At 36.5% G+C, this 25,094-nt stretch overlaps 1 protein-coding gene and 1 long non-coding RNA gene across 5 annotated transcripts in view; one reads left to right on the forward strand and one right to left on the reverse strand.

The window, feature by feature from the left end:
- The window catches only part of MTCL3 (MTCL family member 3), a 67,480-nt gene that overhangs the window by 13,649 nt on the left and 28,737 nt on the right, over nucleotides 1-25,094 (forward strand). The window lies entirely within an intron of this gene.
- Nucleotides 13,498-25,094, reverse strand: part of LOC135268330 (uncharacterized) — a 121,231-nt gene continuing 109,634 nt past the window's right edge. The window contains exon 3 of the long non-coding RNA XR_010336614.1: nucleotides 13,498-13,608. This is a non-coding gene — a long non-coding RNA (uncharacterized LOC135268330). The remainder of the gene's footprint in view (nucleotides 13,609-25,094) is intronic.

The following is a 25,094-nucleotide window of genomic DNA, read 5'->3' on the forward strand; positions in this document are numbered from 1 at the left end:
TTTGTATTTTTAGTAGAGACGGGGTTTCACCATGTTGACCAGGATGGTCTCGATCTCTTGACCTCGTGATCCACCCGCCTCGGCCTCCCAAAGTACTGGGATTACAGGCATGAGCCACTGCGCCTGGCCCATGGTTGATTCTATTTTCAACACAAGAAGTAAGACCTACAATTATCTCTCTGTTGCTACTCAGCATTCAGGGTCTGTATTAGTGCTGTAGAAATTACAACTGAAGACATGATATGTGGGGATGAGTACAAGTTGAACCTCCCTAATAATCCAGCCATGCCTTTTGATGTGGCCTTAGCTTTACACTCTTGGAAGCCACAAAGACAATGTAGTAACCAAAGAATTCATCATCTATTCCAGTACATAAACCAATGTGTTTAATGATGGCACCTAAACATTCTAATTTCTGCAGAGAGTCTCAAAGTGGGGTTTTTAACCATACAATTCTTAAGATGAAATCTGCCCCTGCTCCCTACCCCTGGAAGGCTGCCAGGCTCTTACCACAGAGTGTGGCCATTGAGTTAATGAGCACTGATCCTCAGTTAAACATCCAAATGTTTGTATGTTGTTATTATTGAAATTTATTTTGATTCCCCATGACTTCTCTGATGTTTTTTGAAGTTGCAAGTCTTTATATTTCCAAGAGCATAATAAAATTTTTTTGAGGTTACTTGGCCTTTGTATGTGCAATGAACATCAAACTCACGCAGAAAAGACCCCAATTAAACAACCTCAATCCCTTCGTTAAGAGATTATCAGGGCACAGATGTAACTCAAGTAGTCCATGAGGTGTGTTCAGGCTTTGGAGCAGTAATACATGACACTATTCTTCACCACTCCCTTCTACCGTGACCAACTTTGGCTGCCTGTGAATGGCCTTGCCCCAAGTAGTGGCAGAAATAACATCTTGTTCTGTCTCAGCCTTTTACATAAAACTAAAAACATATAAACTTGGATCTGACTTTCACTTAGTAAATATTTATGAAGCTGATATATTATATGTATGAGGAATAACATAATGTCACCAGGTGGGTAGTCCTTGCCCACAAGTTAATTATTTTCTAATAGGAAAGACAGCCTCATACAGGTTGTACTTCGACTATAGCTGCACATACACATCACTATACCAAATACTTCTCATGAAGTCCTCACAAGACCAACCAGACTGTGACTTCTAAGAGGACAAGAGCCCTCTTGTGTTGGTCACTGTGGCACCCCCAGCATCAAGTTCGGTACCCAGCATATAGGCAATGAGACCACCTTCTTCTCTAGTATTACAACAATTATTTCTTGCCTAATTTGTATATAACTTTATTCCTGCATTTGACTGTAAACTCCCTGAGACTAAAGACTGAGTCCATGTTATTAATTGTATCCAAAAAAAAAAAGAAGAGAACAGAGCAAAAATAGTTGATAAACAATAAGTAATTTTGAAAAGAGAATAAATGGTAATTAAGCAAGGTGTTTCATGCCCAATTTTGTAGAAAAAAAAAGTGACTGTGAACCAGGACTCTTTCCACGGTGCTTAGTGCAATGCAAACACAATGAAAAGGAAGTAGATAGGTAACTCCAGGCTCACACCACTTCCAGAAATAGAGGTCTCCCAAGATCTTGCTACCTTCTAGAAACTTCTAGTCCTCTGCTATGCACCTCTCAAATTCCAGTTATACCCCAGAAACAACAGGTCTTCTCTGAAACAAGTTCCCATTTGATTCTTGAGAAAGGGAATGAGGACAGAAACCCAAGAACAAGAAGGCAACTCTGACATCTTGGGCATCAGCTCTGCAGTTTAACTGCTTTGTGCTTTGGTGACAAAATGTAAAACACAAGTTTAAAGAATAAGAGAAGACTGCAGATCCTGTCATTCCCAAAGACTATCCATTGGAATTTGCTTTATATCTTCAATGTCTGAGACAATCAATTTAGCAGTTAATTTGGCTGGAGAGATATGGAAAATGACCCCAGGGCTGCAGTGGCTCAGTAGCCACCAGTGTTGAGTGCTAATTACATGCTAGTGACTGAACCAGATAGTTTATGTATAATTATGTTGTTAATAGCCTCATTTTAGAGATGAAAACTCCCAGGCTCAGAGAGGTTAATGTCACCAGTTAGCAGACCAGGCCTACAACTAAGTCTGTCTGCCTCCAACGAGTGGTCTCCAGTAGTCAGTGCTACTTGGCTTCACTACAAGGACTCAGGCTGCCCCTCCACTGCCACTCTCATGTTCTTCCTGACCCACAAATAACCTACCTTCTTTAGAGACCTCAGTACTCCTAGAATCTATAATCCTTTCTCATACTCTAGGGTCTATTAGAGAATGTTTTGAGTAAACACTGAGAGAAGACTTCCAAGGTGGCTATAGGGAAAAATCCATTTTATCTCACAGAAAGGGAATCTTTGGAGAAAAAAACTAGAAACATAGGGCTAGAAAAATGTTTTCAGGTCTGTCAATTCTATCTCACTTTTTACAAATGTAATAGCTATGCTACTTCAGATAAGTCACGTAATAGCTGACTCTCAATTTAATCACCTTTTAAAGGAAAATAAATATTTTTCCTATCCAATCTATTCACAAGGATAACATAAGATAAAATGTGTGAAAGTGCTTTATAAATTGTAAGGTACCATATCAGGTGTTATTGCTATTATTATCACATAGCTCTAGGTTAGCTAATTAAGACAATTCTTAGGAATAATTTTGAAGTCTATGACAATACAATTTTGGAGCTATCCAGGACCCTAACGTTTTTCTATAGAACTTTGAAATGCTTTTGCTTTCCATTTTTTCATGAATGTCTATTACTATCTGAAATTCTCCTTTAAATCTTACTTCATTATAAAGCCATGCTGACTTCTTCCATCTGGCCCATTGCCTCTTCCACTAGGCCTGTATTTAGTCCTTACTGCTTCACGATCCATTAGCTCACATTTGCAAATGTTTTGATGAACAGGGAGATAATCTGGCTGCATTACCTGCCACTGAATTCATTAGCAGGACAACAGGGCTGACTATACTGATTTGTCCTGTTAAATGTCTCTCCCTACCTTGCTGCTGGATAAATATGCTTCCTACAAAGAAACACAGTAGCAGAGAAAGAGGACTGTTCTTGGATCAAAAGTGGTCAAGCACAAAATAATTTAGATTGCATTGTAGTTTTATTGACTCCACAGCTAAATTTAATATTCTCTGAATTTAAGAACCATATTTCTATTTAATACACAGACACACACACACACACACACACACACACACACACACACACACAGAGTGATACATATAAAAATTACCACTATAAATGTTTGGGCAAGAGAAGAGGTTTTTAGAAAGATAAGATTGCTGTCATAGAAGCTCATCTTTAGCTTCTTAAATTATAATTTACTCAGTTCTTTTGTTTTCAAATACTTGTGGTATTACTTTTGGGTAAATATAATGTGCAATTTTACTGCATATTGGAAAGTATTTTTCCAGCTAAAATTTCAGTTATATCTTGAAGAACTTAGGCTTGACTGAATTTGAATGGAAATATAATTATTTATTTGATGCTTCTGTTCTAATTCCATTTTTACATTTCAGGGTCAGTTAAATGATCTTTATCCAGATGGTAAATGACATTTGAAAATGACATTTGAAGTTGTCATTTAGCCTTTTTCCTGACATTTTCCATTTTATATTTATATATTTCATTTAATTGGACCATTTATATTCCACATGATTCAACTTAGAAGCACTTAAAATTAAAAATTCAAAGTATTTTACATCGATCTGCTGGCTAGCTCAGCTGTTTAAATTTGTCTAGTCAATTAATCATGGGGGTAAGTGGTTAATACAACTAATTGTTAATTTTTTCTTTCCTTCACAAAGTAAGAGCTTCTTACCATTACATTAGCCAAGAACTTTGAATAATAGTAGAAATAATAGAGCAATTGCTTATTTATTCAGGTACATAATGAGCAACTAATATGTTAGTATGTAGTTGTATCCACTGCCTCTTTGCATATGGAAGAAAAGAAAAATTTTGATAGAACTTTATCAAGTGATCCATCTGTGTGTATTTAGGAAGATTTGTTATATGGAAAGTATTATCTTTCAAGGGTAAAATATAGCTATTGGGTTTATTCATTTAGCAGTATGGCTAAGTTTAAATTAGAATAATTATGTTCTACAATCATTCTGAAAGTCGTTATCCTATTTTTAATTCTACTAGTGTTAACTTTATTTTGTAATACATGTACAATTCTCAATTTTGCCAATTGCCAAAATCAAAAATGAAACTTAAAAAATTCTTAGCTGGGAACAGTGGCTCATGCCTGTAATCCCAGCACTTTGGGAGGCCAAGGCAGGCAGATCAAGAGGTCAGAAGATCAAGATTATCCTGGCCAACATGGTGAAACCCCTATCTCTACTACAAATACAGAAATTATCTGGGTGTGGTGGCACGTGCCTGTAGTCCCAGCTACTCGGGAGGCTGAGGCAGGAGAATTACTTGAACCTGGGATGTGGAGGTTGCAGTGAGCTGAGATTGCATCACTGCACTCCAGCCTGGTAACAGAGCAAGATTCTCTCTAAAAATAAAAATAAAAATTCTTTCAGTTAGTTTAACTCCTTACACTATGGCTTGGTCTTTATTAATTTAATGTGAGATTATAGACTAAAATTATTACTACTAAATGTTTCATTGTTATAGTATATACTTTCCATTTTAAAGCCTGTGGGAAGGTGAAAGGTGGGAGAAGGGAAAGGATCAGGAAAAACAACTAGTGGGCACTAGGCTTAATACCTGGGTGATATAATAATCTGTACAGCAGACCCCCATGATACAAGTTTACCTATGTAACAAACCTGCACATGTACACCTGAACTTAAAATTAAAGTTAAAAAAATAAATACTTTAAAAATTATATGTATTTAAACAATTTAATGCTATCAGTTATTTTAAACTACAACTTCTACAATTCTAAGATCATAGTTTTAAATAATCTTTCATTGATTAGCTAATACTTGACATTACTTTTCAGGAAAAAGATTATAAATATTTTCTGAACCTTAGTACTCTTGAAAATAGCCTTTGTTTGATTTCACACATGAAAGGCAGAGTGGAATTACTGAGTCAAATAAAATTCTATCTTATTATATATTAGCCCTGGGATTCATTTTGCAATGGAGAAATATCAGATCAGTCTGACTTTGATTCCTTTGTAGGTCAAAGTATTTTCTATCTATGTGTTTATGTATATTTTTATTCATCATTTATATTAATCTGAGTTCCCCAGTGGGAAACAGAATTCACCCATGATGGCTCAAATGAAAAGAGATTATTACTCACAGCGATGTAGGCAGGATTAAGGGAACAAAACAGGCCTGGCAAGGCATTGAGAAAAAAACTAGCAACTCTTGGAAACCATCACCACCCCTAGAAATGAAGACATAGCTAAGGAAATAGTATTATAGAGGCTAGTGAAAACTAATCATGGAATAGGGTCCTCCCAGTGGGATCTATCCCCTGAAGAAGACTTAGCTACTGCCTAAAACTGTGTTGTAAAAGGAAGTGAGGAGAGATACTCTGAACCATCTCTTCTCTCACCTTCCATCCCTCAGCGTGCCTGCCAGTGCTTTCTATTGGCCAAACCCAAGGAGGAGTCAACTGGTGGGAGGGAGCCTGGGTAAAGCTTGCAGAGGGCAGCCTCCTGGCGCACAGAGCAGGGCAGAGAAGGATGGAGAATGAATCTGGGTAGCTAAAGAAGAATACTCAGTTTAGAAATATTGCCTGGGCATATCTAGGTAATGGTCTTTGTTTATAACATATCCAGAACATACAGACCCTTTACTCTAAAAATTAACACTTGTTTATCCAATATTTCATAAAAACTTTCTTGTATTATAGATTTGATAATCATATGTGCTTATTTTTTCTTTTTAGCATTTTCTTCACTTTGTATTCCTTACTACTACCTTCTCATTCTTTCATATTTTAATCCTTTTCTGCTGTGGCCTTAGACAATGTTCAAGTTTATTTTCAATACTATTGAATCCATTTTCTGTCATGTCAGTTGTGCTTCTTAAAGCCATCAGTGCAAAATTTAATTCTTGCATTGAATTTTAGTGACCTTTTCTAGTTTTCTTATTCCTGACAGCTTCCTAGTCTTCAGAGCTTAATCTCCTCTTATGACATTCTTGTTCGTTCATAGAAGCCATTTTGTTATCTTTTTAAGAATACGGTATTTTCTAAAGCTATCTTCTATTTCTCATAGCAAATAGTTTTCATAAACATTTGAGGGCTCTTTTTCTTTTTAAGCTGACTTCTTAAATCATCCTGATGCATTTTACTTTTACAGATTTAAGGTATAATCTACGTAGCATAAATTCACTTAATTGTACAATTTAATGGTTTTCAGTAAATAGAGTTACGCAACTATCACCATAACCCAAATTTAGGACATTTCTTTTCTTTTTTTTTTTTTTTTTGAGTCAAAATTTCCCTCTTGTTGCCCAGGCTGGAGTGCAATGGCGTGATCTTAGCTCATGGCAACCTTCACCTCCCAGGTTAAAGTGATTCTCCTGCCTCAGTGACCCGAGTAGCGGATATTACAGGCATGCACCACCATGCCTGGCTAATTTCAAATTTTTAGTAGAGATGGGGTTTCTCCATGTTGGTCAGTCTGTTCTCGAACTCCCTACCTCAAGTGATCCGCCTGCCTGTGCCTTCCAAAGTGCTGAGATTACAGGCATGAGCCTGGCCGAATTAGAACATTTCTATCACTTCATAAAGATCTCTCATGTCCATTTGCAGTCACCTTCTGTTCTTAGCTCTAACCCCAATCAGCTACTAGTCTATTTTTGGAATTTATAGTTTTTATTTTCTGAATATTTCATATAATTACAATCATAAAATATGTCACCTTTTGTATCTGGCCTCTTTCACCTAGAGCAGTGTTTTTGAGGTTCATCCCTGTAGCATGTATCAGTAATTCATTTCTTTTTATTTTTCAGATAATATTTAATTGTATGTATATACCACATTTTGCTTATTCATTCAACAGTTTTTGGACATTGGATATTTTCTCATTTTATAAATAATGCTGTTATAAACACATACACAAATTTTCGTGTAGATGGATATATGTTTTCGTTTCTCTTGGGTAGATAGCTAAGATTAGATTTGGAGGTCATATGGTGAATTTGTGTTTAATTTTTTTAAAGAAACTGCCAACTGTTTTCCAAGGGGGCTGCACCACTTTACATTCCCACCAGCAATGGATGAGGGTTTCACTTGCTCCACATTCTCGTCAATACTGTTTGTGTATCTCTTGTATCATAGTTAGTCTACTCTGCATCAAATGATACATCATTGTGGTTTTATCTTGTTTCCCTAATGATGTTGAGTATCTTTTCATCTGCTTATTGTCCACACATATATTTTATTTTATTTTATTATTTTTCATTTTTTTTGAAGAAAAAGAAAGAGAGAAAGAAAAAAAAAGAATGAAGAAGAGGAAGAAAAAGGAAGAGAAAGAGGGAGAGAGAACGAGAGTATTGCTTTATTGCCCAGGCTAGAATGCAGTCTAAAAATGGGAATTGAAAACCTCTTTTATGCCAATAATTGTGCTTAACAATGGAGACAGGAAGGAATAAGGGAAGAAAATAACAAACAAGCAGCCAACCAATATTTCATTTAAACCTGTGAAATGCTATGCAATTATTGAGGAGTGATTTACTTCCAATTATGTATTCACTTTTGGAATAGGTGTGATATGGTACTGATAAAAATGTATGTTTTGTGTATTTGAAGTGGAGAGTTCTATAGATGTTTATTAAGTTTACTTGTTCCAGGTCTGAGTTCAAGTCCTGGATATCCTTGTTAATTTTCTATCTCGTTGATCAGTCTAATATTGACAATGTGATGTTACAGTCTCCCACTATTATTGTTTTTTTATGCAATGTCTATTCAGAATGTTTAGCCCATTTTTAACTGGATCGTCTACTTATTTTTGAGTTCCAATTTAAGCTCTATCTGTATTCTGGGTATGTCTTTTATCAGATGTATAATTTGAAAATATTTTCCTCTTAAGTTTGTCTTTTTACTTTCTTAATAGTGTCTTTTAAAGTGCAAAAGTTTTCCATTTTGATGAAGTATAATTTATATATATTTTTTGTTTTATCACTTACACTTTTGGTGTCACATCTAAGAAATCTTTGCCAAACCTACAGGAAGATTCATTTCAATGTGTGTTTTTTTCCCCTAAGACTTTTCTTTTTTAGTATTTTATTTTATCAGCAATGTGAAAACAGATTCCCCTAAGTCTTTTATGGATTTAGCTCTTACATTCAGATCTACAATCCAATTTGAGTCATGTTCATGTGTAGAGTGAGTTGGGGGTCTAAATTCATCTTTTTGCATGTGGATCTCGAATTGCCCCAGCACCATTTGTTGAAAAGACTATCCTTTCCCCATTGAATTGTTTTGACTCAATGTAATTTTATCTTCTTTTCTCCTTTTTCTTTCTCTTAGAAAATACCATCATTGAATGTCAAGCATTCTTTATAGATTCTTTAGATACTCACTGTATGGCTTTTTTTCTTAGTCCCTCTCACTATCCACTTGCTATTAGTTGCCCCTTCTCAGAGCCAAAGGTATAGAACAGCTTGACCTGCACAATTCCAGCTCAATTACTGATGATGGTAAACATTCAGCTAGTTCTGGCTTGTTTGACTAAAGCAGGAAAGGCGGCTACTACAGCACTCAGAAGCACTGACTCTGAGAGAGACATAGCTTAGAAATATTTGAAGCAGCTTGTAGTTGTTCTTTACCTACCTTTAGTATATGAAAAACAATAAACCTCAACATGGGTACTCCCATGCCTTTTCTATCTATGTTTCTTCCCCTGAATGTTTGGATGAGGCAAGAATATATCTCATGATTCATTGCACAGCCAGTCACCTAGCTCTTTTTCCTTGCATAATTCCTACTTGTTTGAAAATTTAACAACAAGAGAGCTAAAGTATTGTCTGTGCAATACTTATGCAGCCTGTAATCCCAGCACATTGGGAGGTCAAGGCAGACGGATCACCCGAGGTCAGGAGTTCGAGATCAGCCTGGCCAACATGGTGAAACCCCGTCTCTACTAAAAATACAAAAAAAATTAGCCTGGCGTGGTGGTGCATACCTGTAATCCCAGCTACTTAGGAGGCTGAGGCAGGAGAATCACTTGAACCCAAGAGACGGAGGTTGCAGTGAGCTGAGATCGTGCCATTGCACTCCAGCCTAGGCGACAGAGCAAGACTCTGGGTATACATATGCATGTACTGGGGAAAATAGGATTGGGATGCAGAAGTTTTAACTGGCTGATTGATTTTTTAATAACTTTATTGAATCATATTTTACATATAATTAATTTACTCCAACAGTACAATCCAGTGATTTTGTAGTAAATTTCCATTGTGCAACAATGACCATAAATCAGTTTTAGGATGTTTTCATTACCATAGTAGTAAGAGTTTCATGCCCATTTCCTGTTAATTCCTATTTCTTCCTTCCCTTTGGCTACCTCCAGGCAACCACTAATCTACTCCTTTAATCTATAAATTTATCTTTTCTAGACATTTCATATAAATGGAATTATACTATAGGTAGTCTCTTAGATTTGGCTTCTTTTACTTAACATAGTGTTTTTCAAGTTCATCTGTGTCATATCATGTATCAGTAGTTTATTCCTTTTGTAAATTGCCAAATAATATTCCATTGTGCAGATATCATATTTTATCTATTCATTCACCAATAGATAGAATTTTGGGTTGTTTCCAATTTTTGGTTATTATGAAGAATGCTGCTAGGAATATTATTGTGCAAATCCTTTGTGGATATACGTTTTTATTTCTCTTGGGTATATACCTAAGGAATTGCTGGGTCATTTGGCAAATTTATATTTAACCTTTTAAGAAACAGGATGTCTAGTTTTTACTGGTCTGCATGTCCAATCCTTCTGCTTCAGACATTGAAAGCCATTTACTAGACAGCTTATTTTTCTTGTTTGAATTCCTCTGATGTTATTGTTAAAAGAAAAATTTTCTCAGATTCTGGTAAATGTTTCATTACCACCTTAGTTTTTGGTATTACTATGTTTACATTTTTGTCTTTGCCTTCAGATATATTTTAATCAGAAGTAAATGATAGCTTCATGCTATATTAACTCAGAATTCTGTCCATTTGAGTAACAACATGAATAGGGTAAATTTTCTTTTAAAAAAATAATTCTTTAGGAAATAAATCTGGTTCATCTTTGATTACTTTCCTTAACTTCATTAATACGTGGAATATTTTATTCCTATGGCAGTGATATCTCATGCTCCGTGTACATGCATGTACTTCCCCCAGGTACTTATTTATTATTCATTAAGGCACTACTATATGTGTAGCTCTTAAGTTGCTCTCATGTCCAAAAAAGATGGATGTGCATGTATGTGTATTCTTCAGCATTATATCAAGAAACTAAGGAGTTTCCTTAGCCTAAAACATGGTACTTACTTTTATTCAAGTTAAATTTTCAGAAATGTAGTGATTGTCAATTTATTCTAAAATAACTTAGAAATGAGCTGACTCATTTGAACCCATACCAGTACAATTCCAGAAGATATCAAGATGCCTGTTAATATGAGGTAAAATCAAATTATAACTTATTTCAATGGGCATGTCTTCTAATATTTGTGATAGATTTCAAAATTATCTATTTGGAATATGGATAGAGGTTTCAGAGATTCTGATTGTCCTTTTATTTTAGAATTCACTAAGCAGTTTTTAAAGTGTGCTGAAATGGATGTATTATTTGTTTTTAAAAGATTGGACTCTGTTCTTTGTCCTTTTAAATATACTCTGAATTTTTAAACTAAAACTAATTACTTCTGCCTCTACTTTCCTTATCATTAAAAATAGGAAAAGACTAATTCCTGAAGAATAGTTGATTCTCATAGAATCAAATCATGAAGACAAAAATTTTTTAATCCATTTAAGATTTGCAGAGAAAATATCCTATAATCATACTTTATTCATGATTTTTACTTAATGGTACGTGGATAGAGATTACAGAAGTTGTGATTGTCATGCTTTATTGATGATGTTTTCATAAATTTGGAACAAAAAGTTAACTCAGTTTTTCTTCTGCTGCTATTTTTTTTTTTTCAGGTTACTTCAATTATGTCCCTAGTAAATACCTATTAAGTGCTAATTTAAAAAGATCTAGGCAGGATTCTTCTTACTAGGAACCAAGGAAGATAAAAGCAAGGATAGAACAAAAAATCAGAATGTTGTCAACATACTAGAATGATAAATCTAAATTTACAAAATGAAATTTAATATGAATTAATGCAATGTCTTGAAATTTGATTTTTTTTTAATTCACACAAATACAATAGGAGTGAAAATATTCATAGGGGCCGGGCGCGGTGGCTCACGCCTGTAATCCCAGCACTTTGGGAGGCCGATGTAGGTGGATCACAAGGTCAAGAGATCGAGACCATCCTGGTCAACATGGTGAAGCCCCGTCTCTACTAAAAATACAAAAAAATTAGCTGGGTGTGGTGGTGTGTGCCTGTAGTCCCAGCTACTCGGGAGGCTGAGGCAGCAGAATTGCTTGAACCCGGGCGGCAGAGGTTGCAGTGAACCGAGGTCGTGCCACTGCACTCCAGCCTGGCGCCTGGTGATGGAGTTAGTCTCAAAAAAAAAAAAAAGAAAAGAAAAGAAAAGAAAATATTCATAGGTATTTACACACAAAAAAAGGCTTAGGAAGTTTTGTTGACCATAAGCTAGATATGAATTCATGTTTTATGATGAATATTTGAAATAACTTGGGAGTGCATATGGCCTAAAGAAGAAAATATTTGAGATGTAATTAGTCTCTTCCAATGTTTGAAGAGATGTACCACCTATAGAAGATAAATTATGTTAATTTTTTGAATCACTTTAAATGGTTTTTAACTTTATTTTGAGATAAAGTTAAGACTTTGTTATTCATTAGAGCCATCTGTAAAGGTAATGCATCCCCTACCTCATAGAGAAGCAAGCTCCTGGCTACCAGAAAAACACAGGTAGGGTGTAGGTGGTATAGGAAAGATTTTTTTAAGGCACCAGATGGAAGGTTGTGTTTCTTGGACTCTTTCCACATACATCACCTTGGCAGTCCAGGGCAGAGTTTGAACATTCCAGTGTCACTAGAGGCCAAGCAGTGTATATGAATGAGTGAAGTTGTCTATGTTGGAAGTGATGGAGCAAACTGGAGAATGTATGTAATCTATGTCTTTTTTTTTTTTTGAGACAGAATCTCACTCTGTCACCCAGGCTGGAGTACAGTGGCATGATCCTGGCTCACTGCAACCTCCACCTCACAGGTTCAAGTGATTCTAGTATCAGCCTCCCGAGTAGCTAGGATTATAGGTGCCCACCACCATGCTCAGCTAATGTTTTGTATTTTAGTAGAAACAGGCTTTCACCATGTTGTCCAGGCTGGTCTCAACCTCCTGAGCTCAGGCAATCCACCCGACTCAGCCTCCTAAAGTGCTGGAATTACAGGCACAAGTCACCGTGGTCAGCCAAGAGCATATGTCTTAATATTCAATTTTAACTCAGCATTGCCATACCATAATCTGAACCCAACTTTACCCATTCTTCAGGTGTCTCAGGTGAAACTGGAAATTTGGATTTTTCAAATGTAAATGGTTTACATTTTTAAATTTGGTAACTAATTCCAAAAATGTTATAGCATAATTGAGGGCTATCACATTTTAACCTAGTTCAGGAATTACCCTCAGAAACTTGCTTCTACATCCTTTCAGTGCATTTTGGAAATTAATGAATTCTCTGACCTTTAAATTTGTATTACGAAATATCATAAATATGTAATTGTGTAAAGAATGATTTTTAAACACTCGTGTAATGCCCACCCCTTAGTGTCCTGCCATTTTGTAATGGCACATTCAAATATATTTCTTACAGGATTCTAAACATGATAGAAAAATATTGCTAATTTCACTGCATTAATGAATTCAAAGCTGGTTGAGATGCAACGTAGAATAAACTGGACAGCTCATCATTTCACCTTATAAATGTCGACCACAGTTTTTTCCTTTGCCTCAATTATAAACAAAGGCCTTAAGGAACTGTGGTCACTACCCAGACATAATTTTCTAAGTGTCTTTTAATTACTCAATGCAGTGATGCTTAGAACCTAATCCATTAACAAGAGTAAATTAGAATATATCTCTGCATTTGTTGTTGTCATCCATAGTTTAATAAACATAACTTTACTGTGGCTCTAAGATATAAAGTAATTTTTAATAATCTTTATTTCAAAAGTCATTAACAAGTTTCTCAGATTTTTTAATACTCTAAACTGAGAAATATTCCAGTCTTAAATCCATTTGCTTGGGTGGAGTTCTCTGAGGCTTTTGCATTGTGCCATCCAAGTGTAATACATGAGATATTAAAGAAGCACTTACCAGGGCTGGGCGTGGTGGCTCACACCTGTAATCCCAGCACTTTGAGAGGCCAAGGCAGGTGGATCACGAGGTCGGGAGACTGAGACTATCCTGGCTAATACGGTGAAACCCCGTTTCTAAATACAAAAAAAAAAAAAAAAATTAGTCAGGCGTGGTGGCACCACACACACCTGTAATCCCAGCTACTGGGGAGGCTGAGGCAGGAGAATTGCATGAACCCGGGAGGCGGAGGTTGCAGTGAGCCGACATTGCATCACTGCACTCCAGCCTGGGCAACAGATTATGACTCTGTCTCAAAAAAAAAAAAAAGAAAAAAGAAGAAGAAGCCCTTACCATGTTGGCTTTGATTTTTTAAAAGCAAGGTTGTCATGCTTTGTGGTCAGTTTATTACTGTCAGTTTGACAGACCCTCTAATAACCCATATCCTGCCCCAAAAGAAGGTTCTACAATGATGAAAGAGTTACTTGTATCATAAACTATTTCATTGGTAGCCTGGAGTTTCTTGGAGAATCCCAGAGAAGCTTAGAAAATACAGAGGCCAAATCTTCCAAAGGACCCAGGAAATGTTTTGATCATATGATATGAACTACACAATGGAAGGCAGCCAATATTGAGTTCAAACCTGACCTTTAAAGGCGATGTTTTCATAAAGATCTTGTAGGCCTCAACTATTACTGTTTCTTGTCAATTATATTTCCTCCAGTTCTTTTGTAACCACATCCCATTAACAAGAGAACCCTCTACTTTTTTTTCTTCTTTCTGATATCTCATGGTTTTTAAGATCTCTTAGATTTTCTGGAGTTAAGGTCAGCATTTTACTTTCCAAGTTTCTGACGTACCTAAATTTCACTATACTTTTAGGTTTGTGCAAAAGTAATTGTGGTTTTGCCATTTTAATGTTTAATGCCACTAATTATTACAAAGCATGAGTTCCAAGCATTATTACCAAGTAATACACTAGGAAAAGGGCAGAGATGTTCTAGTAATTACTGGCACCAAAGAATGGCTTAGAAAGACACTGTACAATTGAAGGGCCATTGAAACCTGTTTGACCCTGTGAAGGTAATTCTGATTCTCACACAGAAAAAGACTTAAAAGTTTTCTCTTTTATTGGTAGCCTGCTTCAAAAATATGCTCTACAAATTGACTCATTAATATTCCTTAACAATAAAGAATTCACATAACTCTGTAGTCAATCAGATCTCTGCTGTAGATATCTACTTAAGCACAATGGGAAAAGGATAGAGGAGCTAAGAAAAGGAAAATTCATTGGATTATTTAATTTAAAAAAATAAAAGAACACAATCTTTAGTTTGGCATTGTATCAGTTTTTAAGGAAGAAAAATAGTTTTCTCAGCTTTTAAAATTTGCTCTTATTAAGGCATTCACTGGAGATTGATAGGATAAAATAAGTTTGGCAGCCTCATAACTCAGAAGATAGGAAAGGTGCCTGGGCTTATGGGATGGAGGAAGGGTTTAGCTGCCTGGCAGAAAAGGGTTGGTTGATTTATTGGCAGATTCAGGTCTCTGCCTTCATGACATAAACATCTGTATGCCAGATATACCTCCTCACTTCTGACATGTACCTCTATGACCATCTCCAGAAGGGAGTTACAGTGAAAAATCCAGGACTTTAAAATTTATTATTACCTTCTGGAAACAATTTCCAGATTTAAATTGCCAGTCAATTTTCTTTCCCATATCTTTCAACATTGTTTCTTAGAATCAGTGAATTAATAATGTTTCTTTTCCTCCCTTCTTTTCTTTTCTGAAGTCTGGCTTTTTAAACTATCACTATAAGTGTGGAAAATCTAATCCTTAAATTAAAATTGAGAATTTTCTGGGTATTGTTCTGTTTGTATTTGTCTTTGTGCTTTAACTCTGTAAATTTACATAAGTAAGGAATTTTGTAAAATTTAAAGTTATTTTTCTTCACTTGCCTAAAAAAACTATAGAAACAGAATGATAAACAAAATTTGCCAAAACTAAGGGTGGAATGGACAAATATAAATCAGAAACATACATAAAGGCATTGTGAAGATGTATATATTACTTCTTCCTAAAAATGAAGAATAAAAGCTAAGTTTAAATAAAAGAAATTCTTCAAAAATGTACTGATTCACACCCAATAATAAGCTTAACTGTTAGAATGAAATTTATTAGCTTTTAACCCATATATACCTTTGGTGCTAATTGAACACCTGCTATTATTAAGGGAAGAATCTGCAATTTAGAACTGGAAAAGTGAATTTTAAAAATAATTTCTTTAAGCTCAGTTTCATTAAAAAATTTTTTCTGGAATCGAGATAGTGGCAAAGGCAGGGGAGAAATAAAAACAAGAAAAATATATTAAGCTTTATCTTTCTTATATTTGATAACCTCCTCAATTCTTCCTCTTAACCTTTTATGTTCATTTTTTTTGTTTTTGCTTTTATGGAATTTGTATAAGGGATTATTTTTTATAAATATGGACTAAATTCATAAGCCCAATGTATTTTTTAACCCCAGTGGTGAAAAATGTTTGGCAGGTGTGTCAGTGGTTTTTTGCTATGTAGCAGACCATCCCAAAACTTAGTGGTTTAAAACAACATTTATGTGCCTCATAATTCTGTGGTCCATTATTTTGGTTTTTCTGGTCTCAGGTAGGTCCATGCATGTACTTATGGTCAGCTAACAGCTGGAAGGCTCTGCATCAAGGATTGACTGGCTGTTCACTAGGGCAATAGGAGCAACTGGGCCACACAACTTTTCATGGAGCAGGCTAGCCCAGACTTAGAGCACAGGGTAGCAGATTTCCAAGACAGAGTGAGCAGAAGTGTACAATCTCTCAAGGGTAGACTCAGAACTAGCATGCCATTTCTGCCACCACATTTTACAAGTCAAAGTAAGTCACAAGGCCAGCTCAGTTAGAAGAGGTACAGAAGTAGACTCTGCTGGGTTTTTTTTTTTCTTGAGATAGGGTCTTGCTGGAGTCTAGCTAGGGTTACCTAGGTTGGAGTACAGTGGTGGGTTTATAGCTTATGGCAGCCTCAAACTCCTGGGCTGAAGCTATCCTCCTGGCTCAGTTTCCTAAGGAGCTAGGACTAGCCGCATGCCACCATTACAGGCTAACTTTTAAACATTTTTTTGTAGCGATAAAGTCTCACTGTGTTACCCAGGCTGGTCTATTCACATATTCCCATTTACAGACATACCTCAGAGATATTGCAGGTTCTGTTCTAGACCACTGCAATAAAGCAAGTCACACTATTGTTTGGTTTCCCAGTACATATAAAAGTTATGTTTATACTATACTGTCATCTGTTAAGTGCACAATAGCATGATATTTTTTGTAAAGTATATACCTTAATTTTAAAATACTTTATTGCTAAAACATGCTAAGGATCATCTGAGCCTTCAGCAAATCATCATCTACCTGGGTGATGGGTTTTCCCTGGATGTTGATGGCTGCTGACTGATCAGGGTGGTGGTTGCTAAGGATTGGGATGGTTCTGACAATTCCTTTAAATAAGGCAACAATGGGGCTTGCCACATCAGTTGACTTTTCCTTTTATGAAAGTTTGCGCTGTAGCATGCAATGCTATTTGACAGCATTTTACCCCGAGTAAAACTTATTTCAAAATTGGAGTAAATTCTTTCAAACCTTGCCCCTGTTTTATGAAGGAAATTTATGGAATATTCTAAATCTTTTGTTGTCATTTCAACAAAGTTCATAGCATCTTCACCAGGAGTAGAGTTCATTTCAAGACATCACTTTCTTTACTCATCCATAAGAAACAACTCCTCATCCATTAAAGTTTTATCAGGAGTTTGCAGCAATTCAGTCACATCTTCAGGCTATACTTCTAGTTTCTTGCTATGGTCACTACATTTGCATTTATTCCCTCAACTGATGTCTTGAACCCCTCAAGTCATCCCTGAGGGTTGGAATCAACTTCTTCCAAATTCCTGTTAATGTTTTGATCTCCTATCAATCATGAATATTCTTAATGGCATCTAGAATGCATTCCTTTCCTGAAGGTTTTCAATTTACTTTGCCCAGATTCATCATAGGAATCACCATCTGGTAGCTATAGCCTTAGAAAATACATTTTTAAAATAATCAGACTTGAAAGTTACTCCATGATCTATGGGCTGCAGAATGGATTTTGTGTTAGCAGACATGAAAAAACAACATTAGTCTCCTTGCACATCTCCATCAGAGCTCTTGTTTGACCAAGTGCATTATCAACAAGCAGTAATCTTTTGAAAGGGATCTTTTCTTCTGGGTAGTAGGTCTCAAAAGTGGGCTTAAAATATTTGGTAAACTGCGCTATAAATTGATATGCTGTCATAAAGCCTTTGTTGTTTCATTTATGGAGCAGAGCAGGCTAGGTTTAGCATAATTCTTAATGGCCCTAGGATTTTCAGAATGGTAAATGAGCACTGGATTCAACTTGAAAGTCATCAGCTACATTGGCCCCCAACAAGAGAACCTGTCTTTGAAGCTTTGAAGCTAGGCATTGACTTCTCCTTTTTTGCTATGAAAGTCCTAGATGGCATTTTCTTCCAATAGAAGGCTGTTTTATCTACGTTGAAAATCTATTATGTAGTGTAGCTACCTTCACCAATCATCTTACCTAGATCTTCTGAATAACATGCAGCAGCTTCTATATCAGCACTTGCTGAACGTCCACAAGCTTCTAACATTTCTTCTGCAACTTTCTCACCTCTCTTCTTTAACGTTCATAGAATTGAAGAGTTAGGGCCTTGCCCTGGATTAAGCTTTGGCTTAAGGAGATGTTGTGGGTTATTTGATCTTCTATCTAGACCACTAAAATTTTCTGCATATCAGCAATAAGTTTTGCTTTCTTATCATTTGTGTGTTCACTAGAGTAGCACTTTTACTTTATTTCCAGAACTTTTTCTTTGCATTCATAACTTGGCTAAGAGGTCTACATGTTTATCACAAGAAGCATAGGTTTTGGTTTGTCTTGGCTTTGGACATGCCTTCCTCACCAAGCTTAATCATTTCTAGCTTTTGATTTAAAGTGAGAGACATATGACTCTTCCTTTCATTTGGACACTTTCTTAAGTGTCCAAACCATTGTAGGGTTATTAATTGGTCTTATTTGAATATTGTTGTGTCTCAGAGAATAGAGTAGCCTGAGGAGAGGAAGAGAGCTGGGAGAACAGCCAGTTGGTGGAGCAGTTAGAACACACATAACACTTAAGTTAGCCATTTTATATCAGCACAGTTCATCATGCCCCAAAATAATTGCAAGAGTAACATCAAAGATCATTCATACAGATTACCATAACAGATATAATAATAATGAAAAAGTCTGAGATATTGGGAGAATTACCAAAATGTAACATAGAGACACAAAATGAGCAAATGCTTTTAGAAAAATGGCAACGATAGACCTGCTTAATGCAGAGTTTCCACAAACCTTAAATTTGTAAAAATTATGATATCTGTGAGGTACAATACAGTGAAGCTCAATAAGTCAAGGTATGCCTGTGCTTTATATCAACTCTAGATAACTTATGATACCTGATACAATGTAAATGCTATGTGAATAGTGGTTTTACTGTATCATTTTAAAATTTGTATTATTTTTTATTATTGTACTTTTAAAAAAAATTCAATCTGCGGTTGATTGAATCTACAGATGTGAAACTTGTAGATACAGAGGGCCTGCTATATGTGATATGTCCTGTTTTAAATACTTTTCAGCTCATACAATTTTTGCTCTTAAGTGTTTTTGTTGAAAAGCCGGAGAGTTTTTTATTTTTCCAGCTTTAAGTAGAACTTTAAAAGTAGACCTTTTCAAATGAGTTTTTATTTGTTTATTTGTTTTTATCATTTATCAATTTTTAGTAGTGCTTCCAAAACAAATCTAGGTAAGAAAGAAAGCTGCAGGAGTTGTTTCCTCATTGAACTGACATAGACTGAGCAACTACTTTGTGTCAGGTGTGTTTCCAAGAGCAGGAGCTATAACAGAGACCAATTCTAAGAGGCTGCTCTTGTGGAGCTAACACTGCAGAATGAGAAAACAGACATGAAACAAACAAATACACAAGTCAGTTGGTGAGACAAGCTATGGAGAAAAGAAAAGCAGGATTAGGAAGACAAGGCATATGCAGAGGAAAAGAATGGGGGAAGGATTTGCTTTTTTATATGAAATGGCCTGGGAAGTTCTCTCTGATTAGAGACCCTGCAAGAGACTACGGGGGTGGGTCATGAGAATGTATGAGGGGAGAATGTTGCAGAGAGAGGAAGCCATAGTCCAAAGGTCCCAAACAGAGGCATGCTCAGCGTGTTTGAGGAACTGCAAGGATGCCTGTGACACTGGAGCAAAGAAAGCAGTGAGAAGTGTGGTGGGAGATGAGGTTGAAGGGCTCATTTGGGATGTGGGCTCGGGGGTGGGGTGACCACATAGAGTGGGCTGGTGGTTCACAGAGCCAACTACACATTGTAGTCACCCTGGGAGCTTTGAAAAAATGTCTGGGCCCAATCCCAAAATCTGCTTTAGTTGGTCTGGGTTGAAGCCTGGTCAAGCCTTTATAAAACGTTACTAGCATAAATGTAGTATGTAGTTAAAGCCTGATGTATCTTAGTAAAGTATGGCTCTGACTCTGACTGAGACGGGAAGCCACTGAAAGATTTTGCACCAAATGACACAGCTTGATCACCCTGGCATGTGCCTCTTATTCACCCACATTCTCCTCTAGACCTTAAGTTCATGCCTTAGTATGAAGCTTGGGATCCTGCGGAAGAGAGTGAATATGGTCCTGAGCAAGCACTCTGGGCACTTCACCCGTTCTGCCTCTGCCAGGTTGTCTGGATAAGTGTCAAGAATGTAATAGAAGGAAAAGAGGAAGACTTCTAGGAACAAGAGCCCCTCCTGTCCCCTTCCAAGACAAGTTGGGGACAGAGCTCCTACCTTTTCTAGTTTCCTTCCAGCCTTTAGCCAGCAATCTCTGGGCCTCCCTCCCAGTGTTACCCTATAGTCATAGTGTTTGCAGATTGATTTAAGAAACAGTAAGTACCCCATAGTCATAGTGTTTGAAGATTGATTTAAGAAACAGTAAGTGGTGTACGTCACTTCTGCTTATCACTATGTTGAAAATATGAAAATTCCTGTACTTGTGTCATATAAGTAACCTAGTGCCCCAAACTCTGCAGTCATGCTCTGTTACCATAGAGGATATGCTCAGAAATAATATAAGCCTACTATCTAAACTGCACCTTTTTTCCTTTGAAATAACAGTATAATGTAGTTGTTTAGAGCAGTAACTCTGAAACTGGCTAATTTGCATCCTGGTTCTAATACTTACTAGTTAGCTGAGCAATATATCCATTGTGTGCTTCAGACAATGGTGTCAATAAGGCTGTTGTCCATCTGAATGAGTAGAAACATATGAATTGCTTAGAAAAGTGCATGACACTCCCGGTGCAGTGGCCCACACCTATAATCCCAGCACTTTGGGAGGCCAAGGTGGGTGGATCACGAAGTCAAGAGATCAAGACCATCCCGACATTGTGAAACCTGTCTCTACTTAAAAAACAAAAATTAGCTGGACGTGGTGGCACACACCTGTAGTCCCAGCTACTCTGGAGGCTGAGGCAGGAGAATCTCTTGAACCTGGGAGGCAGAGGTTGCAGTAAGCTGAGATTGCACCACTGCACTCCAGGCTGGCAACAGAATGAGACTCTTGTTAAAAAAAAAAAAAAGTGCATGACACATATTTAAGGCTCAAAAAATTTAGATACTAATGTCTTTAAAGTTTCCTTCTTGATTTAATCACCACACAAATGAATCTTTAATTTTATCAACAGCAAAGGAGACTACTATATACATAATATATCTGTATATAATATATCTTTAAATAATATATCTTTAGGCACATTCTTCTCTGTTGTTTAATTGCTGAAAACATAAGGATGTTATATATTAAGTGGAGTAAATTTTAACTGAGAAAAAGAAGGTAATCGCAAAACATTTTTAGAAAACAAACAACCCATTTTATATCATTGCTGTGCAAACATAATTACTGGCAGAACTCTCTAATTCCTGGCTTTCACATGATCAAAAAGAACAGCAGCCTCTTTTGGACAAGCTGAGGCTGGGAATGTAAAGAATTAAGAAGTGGACAAGAAATGTTTTCAACATACTTATCTACAGAACCATCTAGAGAAGTGCCTGCTTTGCCAGCAAAGATGAAAATCTGAGATCTCATTGTGGCCTCCCAAACTGCTTCCCAGCAGAGGTTACTAGATTTAGTGGATAATGGTGGGGGAGCATGACAAGGGGGAACGTTACACAATTTCATCCTTACAGGAAAGGAACTACTTGGACTTACATTATTTCTTTAACTGTCTGTAGCCACAGAAATGTCTCATCTGTGTTTCATAGGATTCAGAAAGTTAATAAAAACCTACTAGAATATAAAAAGATGATGAAATATTTATTGAAAATGCAAATGTGATACTTAAACATACTAGCAGCCCTAAAGGCACCTGAAAGCCAGTGTTCCTTTATTCGAGAGGAAGGCTTTACTTCAGAGCTTTATTTGAGCTTAACACCCCACTTGAGTGATATTTAAATAAAAGTAAAACAGAAAATGCCTCTTAGGAAAGAATGCCCTAATTTCAGCATTTCTCTTATATTAATTTAGAGGTCTCATTTTAACATTGCCCACAGGATAAAGTCTAAATTTCTCAGCTGCACATGCTGACCTCAATCTTTTCTCATCTTCTTCTACCCCATCTCTTCAGTGGCCCTACCTCCATTACTTCTTTTCAGAACTTAGTGCATCTGAAAGGCACACTCATTCCTCTATATCTTTACTCCTGAAACAGTTTGTTTAGTTTTATTCCTGTTGAAATCTTGCACATCTTTCAAATGTCAGTTCTCTTGGATGATTTTCTCTGATTCCCTGGATCTCTTCCTTTGCTCTCTCAGTCCCTTGTTCTTCATTTCTTGCCCTGAGGTAGTTCTGCCCACTGTTTTCGCTAATTGCATCCTTTTATCATCATAAACAGCTCTTTGGGGAAGGAGTACAATATTTCTTAGTCATACGTGTTTGACATATATACAGTACCATATATAGACCAGAAACTAAATATCTGAAATGAATGAAACACAAAGACCAAAAAACATTTCTGGAACTAGAACATACTTTCCCTCGACTCCCTTGCATGTCATCTCTATCTCACAGCCATTTTTACTGCCACCCTTGTGTCTTTGTGTGTCTTCTATGACAGTCTAATTATGACAGTCCTTGCTCAATTAGGAGCATGTAGTGCTCCAAATTGACCCTAGGACAATAATTTGACCTGAATAGATAAAATTCAATCTTTACTCAATGTCCTTTAAGATCTGACTTATGCCACCAGCTAATCTCACGTCACTCCTCCCCTTTCACTCTGTTACACCCATACGGCATTTCTGTGTCCCAGAAATGGGTTTTCTATGTGGAATGCCTTGTTTTTCCCTTTTCCTCCTCTTCATCTTCCATTGGCTGACTACTCAAGCACCAGATTCTAGATAAGATGTTACTCATTTTGGAAATTATCCCCAGCTTCCCACACCATCTCCAGCCCCAGACTAGATTAAGTCTTTCCACTTAGTGATCTAATAGCTAACAGTTAGATATCAGAAAGACTTGGGTCAAGATCTGATGCTATCGCTTACCAACTAGTAACTTTAGACCCTTGCAAACTTTAGCTTATTAAATCATAGATCACTGGGCCCCATCCCCAGAGTTTCTGAATCAGTGGGCCTGGGATGAGTCTTGAGAATTTGCTTTTCCAAGAGCTTTCTGGGTGACACTGATGATGATGTTCTGAGGAACACAGAGAGAACTGATGCTTTCGATAATTTATTCATCTACTTCTGTTTACCCCTGTAAACTTTAGTTTCAGCATCTGCAAAGTAAGGCTGAAAGGAGTGTTTAAAAATTAGTTGAGATAATGTATGTGAAGGGGTTGACATGAATTAGGGCTCAACAACAGTTAACATTGTTTTTGCATTATCATTGCTTTCATCATATGTGTTGAATTGCATACTGAAGAGATCATGCCAAGTAAACTGAGAACCCAAAAAACAGCAAAGATCATATTGGTTTTATTATTATTGTGTCACAGGTATCTTATGAAGTGCATTGGTAGTCACTAAATAAACACATAATGGAGTGAATTCAAATACAAGCATTCAATAAGTATTTATCTCAATTGAATGCTTCTTGTAGGTAGCCCCTACCTAGAAGATTCCAGGTTTCTTAGTTTTGCTCATGATATTCTTGGGACTGTTTTGTTGATTACTTCCTAAATTACTTTTTGGTTATGGTGAGTCAGTCCCCAAGCTTTCCTTTCTAAGAAGATTATACAAACAACAGAAAGAACTTCTTCCTGTATAGAACTAGAAATGAATAACCACGTGGGCTATTCATTTGTCTCTGTAGTTTCAGTTTCATCCTGAATGAAAGCAGTTACAGCAAAGTATTCCCCTGCCTTCTGTGCTTGAACATATGCCTTTACTTAACAGGGGATATGGGTTAGAAATTACATGTGAGGAATTTAATTTTCAGTTCTTTGCAAATTTATGAAGACTCCTCTTTGGAAAAGCCTTTCCTATTTTTACTGTCAGTCTATACTCACTCCTTCTCTTTGACCTCAGAACCTTGTATTTCGTATTCATACATTATTAGTTCAGCAAGTATTTTTTTCACCGCCTGCCATGTGGCAAGCACTATTCTTACAGTGGTGATGCCACAACTTAAACAAAATACTGCTTCACAGAACCTAAAGCATAGCATTTATCAACTTGCATTGTAATTGTTTGCTTCTCTGTCTCCTCCCCTTCTAAGTTTGAGCATCCTGGTGGTAGATGCAGTATCTCATTGAACTTTGAGTCTCCCCCTCAGTGTCTAGTGTATGGTAGACATTCATACATCTGGATAATTATCGCTTACATACAGAGACCCTTCTTATTATATTGGTGTGAGAAATGGAATTCAGCATCAGAGATCATATAACACTTGTCCTTGAAACAGTTTGGCACAAGATGTGTATTCTTTGACTTCCAAGTGTTGTTCGTTTGAATTTAAATTAGGATCAACCAGTAAAATGTGGGAGATTTTTACATAACAATCCAGATTTCCAGCTTCTCTTGTAAAAGCCCACATTCCTGTATCACACATTGAGCTGAAGCTGTTGCTGGTCCACCTGCTCCTTGAGATGGGGTATGCCTTATCCATTTCTCTACAACCGCTAGTGTGCCCTATCATTTTGCACGTGTCAGGGAGGGGCAGATGGGTGATGTGTGGTGAGAGGAGAATGAAATTCTTCCAATTCTACATAAATTCACTGAAAGTTTGTGTTTATAAGCTTATAGCAACCTAACTCCAACATTGGAAATAATTTACTTTTTTTCTTCAGTGATGTGGAATGTTAACAAGCATTTGTTTTCATTTGAACTATATAGCATATTGAGTCATCAATCTAAATTTTGTCTGTTTTTCTGCATTTTCACAGTAGGTTTCCTGTATTTCTCAAATTAGTTAAATAATTGCCAGCTACATTCTACTGTGATGTGTATCCTAGTCCAAAGTA

This window comes from Aotus nancymaae, unplaced genomic scaffold, assembly GCF_030222135.1.
Source record: "Aotus nancymaae isolate 86718 unplaced genomic scaffold, 86718_ANA_hifiasm-v0.15.2.pri h1tg000040l, whole genome shotgun sequence".
Classification (NCBI taxonomy): Eukaryota; Metazoa; Chordata; class Mammalia; order Primates; family Aotidae; genus Aotus; species Aotus nancymaae.